A 13,796-nucleotide genomic window follows, 5' to 3' on the forward strand; every position below is an offset into this window, starting at 1 on the left:
TCTTTCCAGAGTGATACATGTTCATTATTTTAAAATAGAAAATAGAATTAAGTAAAAAATACAAATATCCACAAGTCTCCCCAAATATAATCCTTATTATAGTTTGGTATACTATATACTTCTAGTCTTTATCTATGCAAGTAGTACATTTTAGTTTTAGTAAAATTGTAGCTCTTTTTTTTTCTCATTTTTGACTTCATATAGTGAAAAATTGGACTCCTTCCAGAAAGATGGAATAGACAGATTTCCCATATTTCTGCTGCTAGTACAACTAAAAACCCTGAACATTATATGTAAAGTAAACATAAGACTCAAAGGCAGAGAGAAGATAGATTGATTAGGGACCTAAGGACTCAAGGAACTACATGGTTGTGAGTTCCCCAGGTTTTCTTTTTGCCTCATCTATCCCAGATAATACTGGAGAAGCTGGCAACCAGGAAAAACAACTGTAGAAAGAAAAACAACATCAAAGTCTACTCTCTCTTGCCAAAGAATCAGGAAAAGGGCAGGCTATCAAGACAAATTTTTTCAGGCAATAACTGCTCTATTCCAATCAAATGCCATCAGAAAGGCTGTAATAGCTCCATCCTCCCCCCAGCCAGTAAAGACCAAGTGGAAAGCCTGGATCCCACCCCTGCCAGGCTGAAACTGGCACCCCAACCCCCTGACAATGATGTCAGAGAAGGTCTAGTGGGGAACCCTGTACTCTGCCCCACTTGCAATAATGAGACACCACTTTTTTTCCCTTCTGGGATGGAGGCAGAAGAGATCCAGGAGAATCAGGGTTTTTACCACCATACAGTGCTAATGAGGCTGCTCTGGCCACAGTGGAGCACTAAACGGGGAAATATATATGATGATATATAATGATCTATGTACTTGAAAAAGAGAGAAACCATGCAAAAGCTAATCAAATGAAAGGCAGGAATGGCTCTATTAATATTGGATAAAGTAGAGGTGTCTGGGTCACTCAGTCAGGTATCTGATATGTCTTGATTTCAGCTCAGTTCATGGCCTTGAGGTCATGAGATCAAGCCCCACATCAGGCTTGGCGCTCAGCATGGAGTCAGATTCTCTCTCCCTCTCTTTCCATGCTCTCTCTCTCAAATAAATAAAATCTTAAAAAAATATATGTATATATTGGGTAAAGTAGACATCAGAACAAAGTTGACCAGAGACAGAGGGACATTTACAAAATGAGAAAATGGTCGATCCACCCAGAAAACTCAGCCATCCCAAAGACTGTATATATCAAACAACAGAGCTACCAAATATGTGAAGCAAAAACGGATAGAACAGAAAAAGGAAATAGATACACAGTTATACTTGGAGACAATATCCTTCTTTCAACAATTGATAGGGCAACTAAACAAAATGGCAGGATAGGAAGAAGTCAACAGCACCATCAGCCAACAGGATCTTGCTGCCATTTACAAAGCATTCCATTGAACAGTGGAATATCTATTCACCTAAGTGCCCAGAGAGACCACATCCTGGGCCATAAAACAAACCTTAACAAAGTTAAGTGAATTGAAATCCTACAGAACAGGTTGCCTGACTACAATGCAATCCCACTAGAAATCAGTAGTAACAAGATAACAGGAAAGTCTTCCAACACTTGCAAACTAAACACATTTCTAAATAATCCATGGATCAACGAAGTTTCAAGTCAACATCTTAAAAATACTTTGAACTGAATGAAAATGAAGCTGCTACATGTCAAAATTGTGTGGAACACAATAAAAATAGGAAAGAGGAGCCCACAGCATCTGCATGCATCTCTTAGAACAAGGGAGCATCTCAGATCAATAACCACAGTTTCCATCTCAAGAAACTAGAAAGAAAATTCCAATAAACCCAAAGCAAGCAGGAAGAAGGAAGTAATAACAAGTAGAATAAGTAAGCCTGAAAATAGAAGGATAGAGAAAAACCAAAAAAACCCAAAAAAGTTGATTATTTGAAATGGGCAATAAATTTGGCAGTCCTCTAACAAGACTAACAAAAAAAAGACGTAAATTATTAATATCAAAAATGAAACAAGTCCTATGGACATCTAAAGGATAACAGGCAATTATGAGAAACTTCACATATACATTTGAGAACTTAAGATGGAATGGGCCAATCCCTCCCTATTAGACACAAACTACCAGAACTCACCCAAAATGAAATAGTTTGAATAGCCCCATAACTGTTAAGGAAATGAAGTTTTAAAACCTCCTGAAAAGCTCTAGGCCCATATGTTTCCAATGAAGAAGTCCACCAAAAGTTTAAAGTAGAATTAGAACCAACTCTACAAAATCTCTTCTGGAAAATGGGGTAACTGGGTGGAAGGTATGAAGGACTTCTCTTTGCAATATCTTGTGACACAATAATTATTCTGAAATGAAAAGTTAAAAAATATACATCTATGCAATAACAAATTCACATGTCACTTTCTAATATCATACAACTTCATTTTTAATGGCTGCTTAGGGACCGTGACACTTCTGATCGTTATTTTAAAACATTTTAAGTGTTTTACTACCTTTTAAATGTCTTGGTAGCATTAGCCAGCAGTTCATCTCAGGAAAAGCTGGGCTATGAGGTGTTCCCTCTTTGGGGCTTCTAGGGAGAAGACTATCCCCCACATCCTAAGTTCTGGAGCTGGGAGGGCAGCTTTTCCTCAGTCACTTAGGGCCCTGGATGGCTTAGCCCAGGCTTTTATTCCTGGGAAGGTGTCCTGTAGAGGTTAAGAACATGACAGCCCCATCCATGGCCAAGAATATAGTCGGTAGGTGGTATTGTTAAATAGGAAAAAAAGTTATTTAAATTTTCATTCATAGAAATAAAATAAATAGTAATTAAAATATAAACTTCAGCTGGGGCATCTGGCTGGCTCAGTCAGGAGAGCACATGACTCTTGATCTCAGGGTTGTGAGTTTGAGGCCCATGTTGGGTGTAGAGATTACTTTAAAATCTTTAAAAATTAATTAATTAAAAAGATAAACTTTGGAGACCTAAAAAATGAAAATGATTATAAATGTGCACACATGAATGAATTTTATAGGGCACGTAGTCAGCTCCATGGGCAGATAATGTTTGAAAAAACGAACAATACACTGAAGTCACTTATTTCCTCTCTCTTGCTGCTTCTCTTGAGTCAATGCCCCAATGTTCATGGGGTTGTCTTCTAGAAAATGTTGAATGAGTGGGAAAGGACAAAACTTTGGGACTGCCTCCGTCCACCCTGGAACACATTCTTTTTCAGTCTTTGCTGATATCAGTTACAAAACACTAGTAATTCTAAAATAAGGAGGAAAATGTTTGTCTTTGTCCCTCTCCTGTCCCTTAGTACTTTACCTCCTCCCTATTCATTGAATTAATGGCAAATGTCATGGTAGCTGATTAGCTGTCACTGAGTCAAACCTGCTGCTTTTGGAGGGGCCCAGAGCTCTGAGCTGTGGTGATCTCTGCTGCCTTTGTTTTTTTTTTTTTTTTTTTTTTTTTTTTATGATAGGCACACAGTGAGAGAGAGAGAGGCAGAGACACAGGCAGAGGGAGAAGCAGGCTCCATGCACCGGGAGCCCGACGTGGGATTCGATCCCGGGTCTCCAGGATCGCGCCCTGGGCCAAAGGCAGGCGCTAAACCGCTGCGCCACCCAGGGATCCCTCTGCTGCCTTTGTTGCTGGTGAGAATGGCCACTGCACACCACCCAGAGTGGCAGCACCATCACCACCCCCTCCAACCAGCTGGCAGCCCTGGGCTGTCTATTCAGAGTCCAAGCTTAGCAGGTACCATTGTCTTCTGAGGGGGAGAAAAGAGCTAATTGCATTTCACCAGAGCTCCACAACCGTTTGCCCTGCACTGTGGCACATCAGATCCTGTGCCGAGCTAAGGATTAACAGTGGACACAAGCCAGCCCCAGGGCAGGACATACTCCAGGCTCCTTAAACAGCTGAGTGCGGACTGCTCTGAGCCCAGTGCCCAGCCTTGGAATGAAGCGGTCTGGTCTGATGTCAGAGATGCCTGAAGCCACAGATGTCCCTTCCTGCAGCCGTGAGAAATAATTGTTTTTGCTTATTTGATTTAGGCAAACCAGGTTCACACACACAAAATATTAATAAAAACGATAAAGCACTCTGGGCCAAAAAAAGAAGTAAGTGCGTATTAATTTGCTAGAAGTAAGTCAATAGGTTTAATATATCAAATTTTTCTAAAGGACATGACATTGCTGTGAATTCTAAAGTTTGTGTTTTCCCTGAATTTTTTTTCTGATTATTTTTTGTGAAAGAGCAATATTCACATACCACAGAAAACAAACTATGCAAGGTTTGTAATAGGAAAAGAGTTTGCAATTATAAAGCTAGATATTTTTCTTTGCCTCACGGATCACCTTAGGCAAGGAGATGAGAAGGAGGGGAAGGCGGGGAAGTCCCTAACCCACAAGAAAGGGAAAGGAGAGAAGGCACCGCCCTGCCAGCCAAGAGTGGGAAAAAGGGAGAGTGAGTACCCACCATTTGCTTCGACGTGAATAGAACTGGAAGGTATTATGCTGAGTGAAATAAATCAATCAGAGAAAGACAATCATATGGTTTCACTCATACGTGGAATATAAGAAATAGTGAAAGGGATTATAAGGGAAAGGAGGGGAACTGAGTGGGAAAAATTAGAGAGGGAGACAAATCATGAGAGACTCTTAACTCTGGGAAACGAACAAAAGGTTGCAGAAGGGGAGATGGGTGGGGGAATGGGGTAACTGGGTGATGGGCACTGAGGAGGGCACTTGATGGGATGAGCACTGGGTGTTATACTATATGTTGGCAAGTTGAATTTAAATTAAAAAAACGTTAAAAAAAAAAGTTAAAATCCAAAAAAATTTTAAAAAGGGAGAGTGAATGTGAGCAGGTAAGATTCCAGGATCTTTGTCTGGCATTTGCTCCCCCTGAGGCAGAGTGAGGAGGGCTACTGAACAAACCCCAGAGAGATTGGGAGAACAGTAGAACCCTAGAGGCCCCATTGCTGCACAGAAATAGGGTTAGGGGCAGGTTGCACATCTCCAGTCCAGGGGAACTTGGTAGAAGTAGGCACTTCCATAGACGGCTGCTGGCTGGTGAGGGAGTAGTGCGGCCCAGGGAGCAGCAGAAGCCTAGTCTGTAGAAGGTGGCCAGTGATGGAGGACCTCATCAGCAAGCTGCCTCCCATTAGTGGTTCCCAACCCAGAGGCCCCGCAGAGCACACGCGCAAGGACCAATTCCTAGGAATGGAATTCTAAGTCAAAAGCCACATGAATCCTGGGGCTGCGTCTGAAAAGTTCTTGCCTATTAGGAATAGGTGATGATGTAATTATAGGTAAAATGATATTCTGCTGTGGATTTGCTTTAAAATAATCATCTAGCCAAAAATAAGTGGATTTGGGATCTTGGTGATATGAGACAAATGTTACTCATTGTCGAAGTTGACTGAGGGGTACTATATTTGTTTGTTAGAGCCATCACAGCAGGGCCCCACAGAGATTTATTTTCTCTATTCTAGAGGCTGAAAGTCCAAGATCAAGGTTTGGTTTGGTTTGGTTTGGTTTGGTTTGGTTTGGTTTGGTTGGTTGATTGAGTGATTTCTCAGAGGGAAACTTCCATTTCCAGCAATGTGGCAAATTGGATATACTGAAACGGCTTCTCGCCACAAAGCAAATACTTATTAAAATAATAGGCAAACTCTTGAGAAAGTGAGAAAAATCCTCAAAACACAAAACCAAAATGGAGACCACAGCTACCCTTCAGAAAACTACAGACTGGATTTCAGAGGTCACAGGGTGGGGACCGAAGGTCATGTCCATGGCCCATTCAAGGTGGAGGAATGGGACCTTCCAACTGGCCAGGAGAGCTGAAAGCCTGCAGTTTGAGTGGAAGGGTGAGCAAGAGAAAAAGTAGCTACCAGCAAATGGCTATCAGAGTATTTCTCAGACCTGCTCAAAGTGATCCTCACACAGGTTCCAGGTTTGAATTTATACCAGCACATGATCAGAAAAAAGCCAGGCCCAGAAATGATTTTTTAATGCTTCCTGGTTGGTTGTACATACAGAAGCAAATGCAAATTCAGTTTGGAAGGAGCCACTCATCCAGCCCCTGTGAAGTCCTTTAAGGTAAGCCAAATATTAGTACACAATAAAAAGTCACCTAACGTACAAACAGGCCACCATGAGTAAGTCAACAGAGATGTCAAACAGCAGTTTGGTATGGACCTGCACCAGGAAAGAGACCGCCAAGGACTCCAGACATAGATTTACTCTTCCAGTTGTATCACAGAGTAGGTCAAACAGAGGAACCAAGATGGAAGAAGCAGGAAACTGGCCCTTGCTTCGCTGCAGGAGGTGTGCACCACAGTGTAAGACCAAGCTGTTGACTGCTTGACGGCTGTGATTCTCAGCTCCCCCTCTGTCCTTCATGAACTCCTTCCCAGTTCTGTTGGATTGAATCTGCCACTTGCTTCCCCCCTTGTGTCTCCATCCCATGGTCCCCACATGTACGTTAATTTCAGGACCTCAGAAACTCTCCCTGTCACTTTTCATCCGACCATCAACCCTTCAAGTGCACAGTAAATATCTCCTCCATTTGTGGCCTTAGCACCACGCAGTGCCCTGGAATGATGATGCACGCACATAAGAAACATTACCAGGTGGGTGACCTTTTAATAAAAGTGAGAGGAGATTATGGTTTCGTGTTTATAAAGGTGTTTTTTCTTCATAGTCATGCAGTGAGGCAGTTACTATTATTATTGCCATTGTCCAGAGAAGATGAGCCTGCTGGTCAGTCCGGAGGGAAGTAATGCAGCCCTTGACACCAGCATGGCAGGAAGGATGTGGGGCAGGTGGGAAAGCCACGGAGCAGCAGGATCTGCAGGACTCCATATGGGGGCGCTGTGGGAGGGAAGGGTGGTGATGCAGACTCCAAGGTTTCTAGTTCGAGCAGTTGGGTGGATGCTATGACATGTGCTGACATGAGGGCATGTAAGGACTTCACCTTTGGGCCTGGCCGGTCTGAAGTGTCCGGGAACACCCAAAGGGAAAGTCCCATTGGCAGCTGGGCATATTGGTCTGGAACAGAGCAGGATAATCAGGAAGAAATCAGAGTTATTACCGTGGATCTGCCCCCCATTGTGTCCCTGCTACACACACACACACACACACACACACACACACACACACGAGCCAGGAAAGTTCCTTTACATTTTGTTACACAGTCAGCAATTCCAACACTTAGTTTATTAGAGTCATAGGCCTATTTCAAAAATGCAAAAACTTCAGGACAAGGTTTCCATAGTGTGTGTGATGGTTTCCTGCAGCCAAAGGTAGAGGTAAGAGGTATTATACAGGGCTTTTCAGGTGAAAGCTTAGGGAGACATTCCTACCCTCTACCTGTGGAAATTCTGACCAACAACATATCAGAAATTCTGGGGCATCAATAGTCCAGAAATCAGTAATAACAGAATAAAGGAATTGGTGATGCAAAAATATAGTTAACTTAAAAAACATTTGTTTGTAGTCTTTTTCTTGGAAACACAGCTATAGGAAGATTTGGATCCAGTGAGTCCTTTACCTGAGTGTGGATCAATTTCTGGATGCAAGTGCTGGGGAGTGTTCTCATCAGCAAGGAGGACAGGCTGAGAATTTTGGAGCACAGGATATTTGGGCCTTGTCCTGCTTTCCAGAATACAGGTATTCAAGATGGTATGGGAGACCAGGGCCCAGGTAAAGAGATAAAGGATGTAAAGGAGGGTGTGGGAGCCCATCAAAGAAAAAAGAAACTAATACACAGCATTTTGCCTGGTATGGCCCTGAACCAGGAAAGAGACAAGCCTCTTGTCTACCTCTCTCTTCTTGTCCCCATGACCAGAAATTCAGACAAGATGTACGCTGTGGTTCAGCCACATTCATCTGTGGTGGGCTAGCCTGGGACTCTCCACTGCCTCGTAGAACATGCCCAATGGGTAAATGGTATCCAAGTTTCTAAAAACCAACCTTTAAGCAATCTTCAGCAACACAGTTTCTTGTGTCAAGAGTCTCTTTTCAAGATGGAACTGGAGGTCCGTCTGCGTTGACTTTTAACAAGGCCGTTCTAAGAGGGAAGGACCAAGGTTTCAGGAAGAAGTGTGATGAAGGTATTCCTGGCTTGGTATTGGGAGGAGCTGGGGGATGGAGAGAGAGGAGTCCAGGCTCCAGGCATGTTTTGAGGGCTCTACTGAAAGGACAAGATTTGTGTATCATGACTCAACCTACTCCTGCCTTGGGGAATCAGCAAGGACTCACCCATTCCAGGGAGGAGCCACCATCTTCCCCTCTGAAGGCATTTCATGGTTGTCTCAAAAGTGTTTGGAGTCTGAACCAACAACTCTATCAACATATTGATTAGGCTTGAGAACCAATGCCTTTGGCTCAAGAGGAGTCCCCCAAGTGTTTTCACCTCTCACATTTTTTTTTCCAGATTTTTTTTTATTCATGAGAGAGGCAGAGACACAGGCAGAGGGAGAAGCAGGCCTGTGGGGGAGCCTGATGTGGGACTTGATCTCAGAACCTCGGGATCAGGACTGAGCCAAAGGCAGATGCTCAACCACTGAGCCACCCAGGTGTCCCACTCTTGCATTTATTTTTAAGTCTAGGAAACATTAAGAGAGAAGGAAGCCAAAGGCTGGTGATGCCAAAAATGCAGAAGCAGTGATTGCTCTGCTTTGGTCCTTGTGATATATCCTGTGATGGAATAATTGGTCAAGTATACACAGGGGTCAGTGCCCCAGCTTCTGCTGTCAAGTCCTCAGTTTCCCTGCAGGGTACTATTTGAGGTGTGGGAAATGCTCATGATTTTACATAATCCAGAGACACCTACAAGCTATCTTTCGCCCAGTTGATGCTGGCAGTATGCCAGGCACAGGAGCCTCAACAGTGAGCAACGGTTACCCTTTCATGAGGCTCAACATCTACAACATCTAATGCACTGGAATTCTGGTGTGAATCTGTGAATCTGTGTGAATCTATCTGTCTGAGCCTCAGTCTCTTTATCTGAGTCCCAAGCTAGCAGAGTTAGAGGTAAGTGTACAGCACCTCACCTAGTGTGAGATAGGTGCTTGGTTCTTTCAAGATCATTGTATCATCAGCTGGTGACTCCTGTGGATTCCTGGTGATGCCCTGCCAGAGAGAACCCCAGGGATGAGCACCAGATGGTCCTGCTGCTACTCAGACTCCAATCACTGCTCATGCAGGCCCGGGGCCAGCGTGCCCTGGGAAAAGGGCTGGTGGGGGAGGGGTGTCCCTTCTTCACTCTCTAAGAACAATAGCCTTGAATTATTCTCATCCTCATTTTACTCAGACCAGTCCCCTTAAGCTAAACGAACCTCCTTGTCCAGCTACATTGCACATGTGCTGGTGAAAATGTAGCTGGTGCCCAGAATGATCAAAACCCTACACACAAGGGACCCCTGGGTGGCTCAGTGATTGAGCGTCTGTTTTTGGCTCAGGACATGATCCCGGGGTCCGGGGATCGAGTCCCACATCGGGCTCCCCGCAGGGAGCCTGCTTCTTCCTCCACCTGTGTCTCTGCCTTTCTCTGTGTCTCTAATGAATAAATAAATAAAATCTTTATAAAACAAAACGCTAACACACAAAAGCTCCTTCCCCTTCCACCCTGTATCTATGCCCAGTTTCTGGGCATCTCCCCTGTACTTTCAGGACATGGAGCAGCCTGCAGATGAGGAGGAGCTTATCCAGAACTTTCTGGCCTCATTACCCCACCCATGGTACTCAACACATTGAGTTGTACTTTTGATTTATGAGTTATTTGTCTTACTCTGCTTGGGCCACTATAACAAAACACCACAGGCTGGGTGGTGGTTTAAACAACAGAAACTGATTTCTCACAGTTCTGGAGACTGGAAGTCCAAGAGCAAGGTGTCAGCATGGTCTGTTCCTGGTGAAAGCTGCCTTGCTGTGTCCTCAGATGGCCTTTTCCTCAGTGTGAGCGCAAGGAAAGAGAGCAATCTTTCTCTCTCCCTTTTCTGGTAAAGGTGCCAATCCCATCATAAGAGTCCCACCCTCATGAGCTAATCTCAACCTAACTACCTCCCAGAAGTCCCATCTCCAAATACCATCACAGTGGGAGTTAGGGCTTCAATCTGTGAATTTTGAGAGGATGCAATTTAGTCCCAATAGATACTTGGACAAATAAAAATGACCTAAGTATAGCACTTCAGGTCTGTACCCTGACACTGGAGTCATACCAGGTCCCTCATGTTCCTGAATGCCTGGAGTGTGTCCCAGAGAACCTGGCAAGGCAGAGTCTTGGAACAGCCTTTGTTCAGGGCTTCCTTCCAGACTTTGTCAGAAAAACACCTCCAAACATATACCCTGGGATGGGTGGATGGTCCATTACATGGTATAGTCTCACTTTCTTTTTCCTAAAAATATTTTTCAATTGCAACTTTATTACCTTAAGGAAATTTAGAATATAAATAGGCAAAAGTCTAAAAAAAAATAAAGCCACAATAATGCCTGAGAGATAATACTAATTTGGGTAGGCTAGTTCAGACCTGCCTTCAACTTAAGCGTGTGTGTGCTCACACGGTGTATATTACTTACACTCTGCTTTTCTCCACTGAATTGTACATCTTGGGAAAAATTCAACCTCTTGGGTAGCCTTTTCAGCATCATTTAAAAAGAATACTTAGTACTCAATCTTTGTTGTTTCAGGGAGACAGCTTCCCCCAAGGGCCAGCTGAGGACATGGACTCAGATTGCGGGTAAGGATGTTGCCCTTGGGGAGCTGACCGTGTGGCTGGGGCCCTGGGCAACCATGCTTGGAGAAGTGAAGAGCAAGAAGAGGGGAGCTGGGCGACACTATCCCTGCTGTCTTCTACTCCAAGAGAGGGGCAGAATCAGCCTGGGACTCCCTAGGCCACTCGGGGCTCTGTAACCTGGAAAGAGATGCTTTCCCTTCTGGGAACAGGAAGGATGGCTCTCTGCATCGGGACAGGTGCCCACTGGAGCCATGATATCATTCCAGGGCATGAAGGAGGAAGCCTCCTTCTGGGGAAGGCAACAAAGGAAGGAGGGGACAGCCTATTTCTCTGTCTCTTTTGTCTGAACACTTGAGACTAGGTTGCAGGCACTTGGAAGCCATGTGGGTGGGAGAAGCCATTCTATCTGGGCTCTCTTAAAGCACAGAGTGGGTGATGGGGAGATGGGATGCTTAGGATAAACTCAAGGGTCCAGGGACACTGTCCTGACACACCAGGAAAGACTGGTTCTGGTAACTGCTTCTCCCAAGAAAAGACATTGTTCCTCCATTTATTCATTTATTCTACAAGCCTTTATTGAGTTCCTGCCATGTGACCAACACCACAGAGTAAGCACATTTCATCTGTATTTTAAGAGGCCTTAATCATCAGAACAGTTTAAAGTTGAGCTGTATTAGGGGTAGTGAGGGCCCCTTGCTCATCCTGAGATGGGTTGGTCACCAAGGACCTTCCTCAGTGAGATGACTTGTAAAGCTAATATTGAAATTGAATGAATATTTGTTGCAAACAGTCACTGGCATGTTGTGACCCCGTAATCTAGCCAGCTTCCCCCATGGTGTCCCAACAAGTTCTGGGCTTCCCTCCAAAGTTGGGTGAGGGCTCTTGGCTGACAATGGGAGGGAGGGAGAAATAAACTTACCAGTCTGGAACCAGATGCTTCCTAGATGGTCTGGCATGCACAGCCTTGCTCCAGGCCTCACCGAGAACCTGCCCCTGTGCTGACTCACAATTGGAATATCCCAGTCCTGGCCTCTGGGCAGTCAGGGGCCACAGCCACATACCCTCTGTCTAAATCCAAGATCTACCCATCCTTTTATGCTGAGTCTTCCATCCCTCCATGGGGAGCTGGTCATGGCCCCTTCTGTTACACTGAACAGGATGAGTGATGGTCTCATCCCATTTGGAAGTATGGATATTTTGATATGCAAATGACAAAGGATATAATTGTTGACCTGAGCAATCTCAGGACAAAATTGTTTTGCAACCTCTTTGCCATGCTAAACAAACAAAGCATTGGACTTCCAGCTTATTCCACTGGACTTTTAGCTTAGTATGTGAGCACTGGGTAATTTCACTCCATCTTCATGCCTCACCCCGCCCCCCATGGCCTCCCCTCTCTTCCTCATCCTCCCTGATTCCTCCACATCCCTGAGTCTCACCTCCAGCTCTGAGCTTCATTCCCTCCTGCTTCTGCAGCTCCTATATCTGCTGTCTGTCCCTTATCTCTGATCCTCAGAAACGGAGGAAGAGTCAGAAGTGGATAGCAGTAGGTGGAAATTTGTTCTTTGGATATTGGATGTCAAAATGTCCATTCCAGAACCTGCCTCAACTGAGCTTATCTTCCTTGGGCCAAGGGGACTGGTGTTTGGAAGGGAAGGGATAAAGGAACGCCTGAATTGAAACTGGATTCTTCCAAGGGCTCACCTGAATCTCCAGAATGTTCTGATTTCTTCTCCTTCTCCCTGTTTCTGCCTATGTGGTTATGAAGCAGCCATGTTAAAACCAAAAGCAAAATAAAGAGCAAAGCAAAGCATTAGATCTGGGCATGCAAAGGACTTCCAAGGCCTAAAAAGAAAAGTGGCATATAAACTCACAAAGTATAACTCTCAAGGTACTTTGCCAAGCATAGAGATGTTTAAGACTAGCATCTAATGACCACGACTGTTAGCTGGAGGAAAGGGCCAGACAAGCTCAAAGGAATAAGAGGTATCAAGAGAGGCAGTAGAATGTCACACAAGTCCCTCCAGACCAGCAGACAATAGATTTTAACATTTTAACAGGTCTAGGGCAGGGCATGAAGGAGACATGCATGGCATCTCACTCTGCCAAAAGCAAGGAAGGTGTCAAAGGCTAATGGAATGAAGTCAAAGGAACACACAATCCATCTGAAGGGACCTTCATTTGCCTAAGATTGAACAGTTCAGGCACCAAAATGGATAATGTCTACAATGGACTGAAACATCATAATCATACAAAAACAAAATGAAACAACAGAAAACCCTGCATTTGTCACCATTAGAAGTCACCCAATTCTCTGACAATTGGTAAATAAATGTACAGATTCAAGTGTTTATCCTCCCTTTACTGGATCAGCTGTATATCAGGAAAACCTACTAGTTGCTAAGGAAGTCTTCCTTTATAGAAGAATTCCAGCTAATAGAAGCAAAAAGAATGATAGAATCAGAAAATTCATCAAATGCAAGCACCATGAAACAATGAATGCAGGCAGTGATCATCATGAGATGCTGGAACGACAGTGTTAAAGTTGATGGAGTGCTTTACAATGGAGGGATCAGGCCAGTGCCAGATGTACCTGTAGAATGGTCTTAGCACCACCAGACATGGCCAGGAGCTATTATATGGCCCCCAAAGGGTAGCTACAGCAAATTTTCTTTACCTTTTTAAAAATATTTTATTTATTTATTCATGAGAGAGACAGAGAGAGAGAGAGAGACAGGGACACAGGGAGAAGGAGAAGCAGGCTCCTTTCAGGGAGCCCAACGTGGGACTCGATCCCAGGACCCTGGGATCACACCCTGAACCGAAGGCACTCAACCGCTGAGCTACCCAGGCGTCCCAGCCACAGCAAATTTCCAGTTTGCCTCCTCCCTGTTCTTCTTGCCTCAAAAGCTGAATCTGAATCTTTGCAAGCCTCTACACCTGACTTCCAGTGTACAGGAAATATAGATAGGGCACCATGGGACATGGATGACACCATAGGAAGTAAGAAAACCAAACATAGAATATTCTAAAGACA

The 13,796-nt window shown here is 44.3% G+C and overlaps 1 long non-coding RNA gene across 1 annotated transcript; it reads right to left on the reverse strand.

Annotated features, from left to right (window-relative positions):
* Nucleotides 1–6,019: 6,019 nt before the first annotated feature.
* Nucleotides 6,020–12,619, reverse strand: LOC144297997 (uncharacterized). The gene is made up of 3 exons (XR_013365000.1): nucleotides 12,464–12,619; nucleotides 7,995–8,091; nucleotides 6,020–7,070 (listed from the first exon to the last, which is right to left on the reverse strand). It is a non-coding gene; the product is annotated as an uncharacterized LOC144297997 (long non-coding RNA).
* Nucleotides 12,620–13,796: the final 1,177 nt, after the last annotated feature.

This window comes from Canis aureus, chromosome 26 (genome assembly GCF_053574225.1).
Source record: "Canis aureus isolate CA01 chromosome 26, VMU_Caureus_v.1.0, whole genome shotgun sequence".
Classification (NCBI taxonomy): Eukaryota; Metazoa; Chordata; class Mammalia; order Carnivora; family Canidae; genus Canis; species Canis aureus.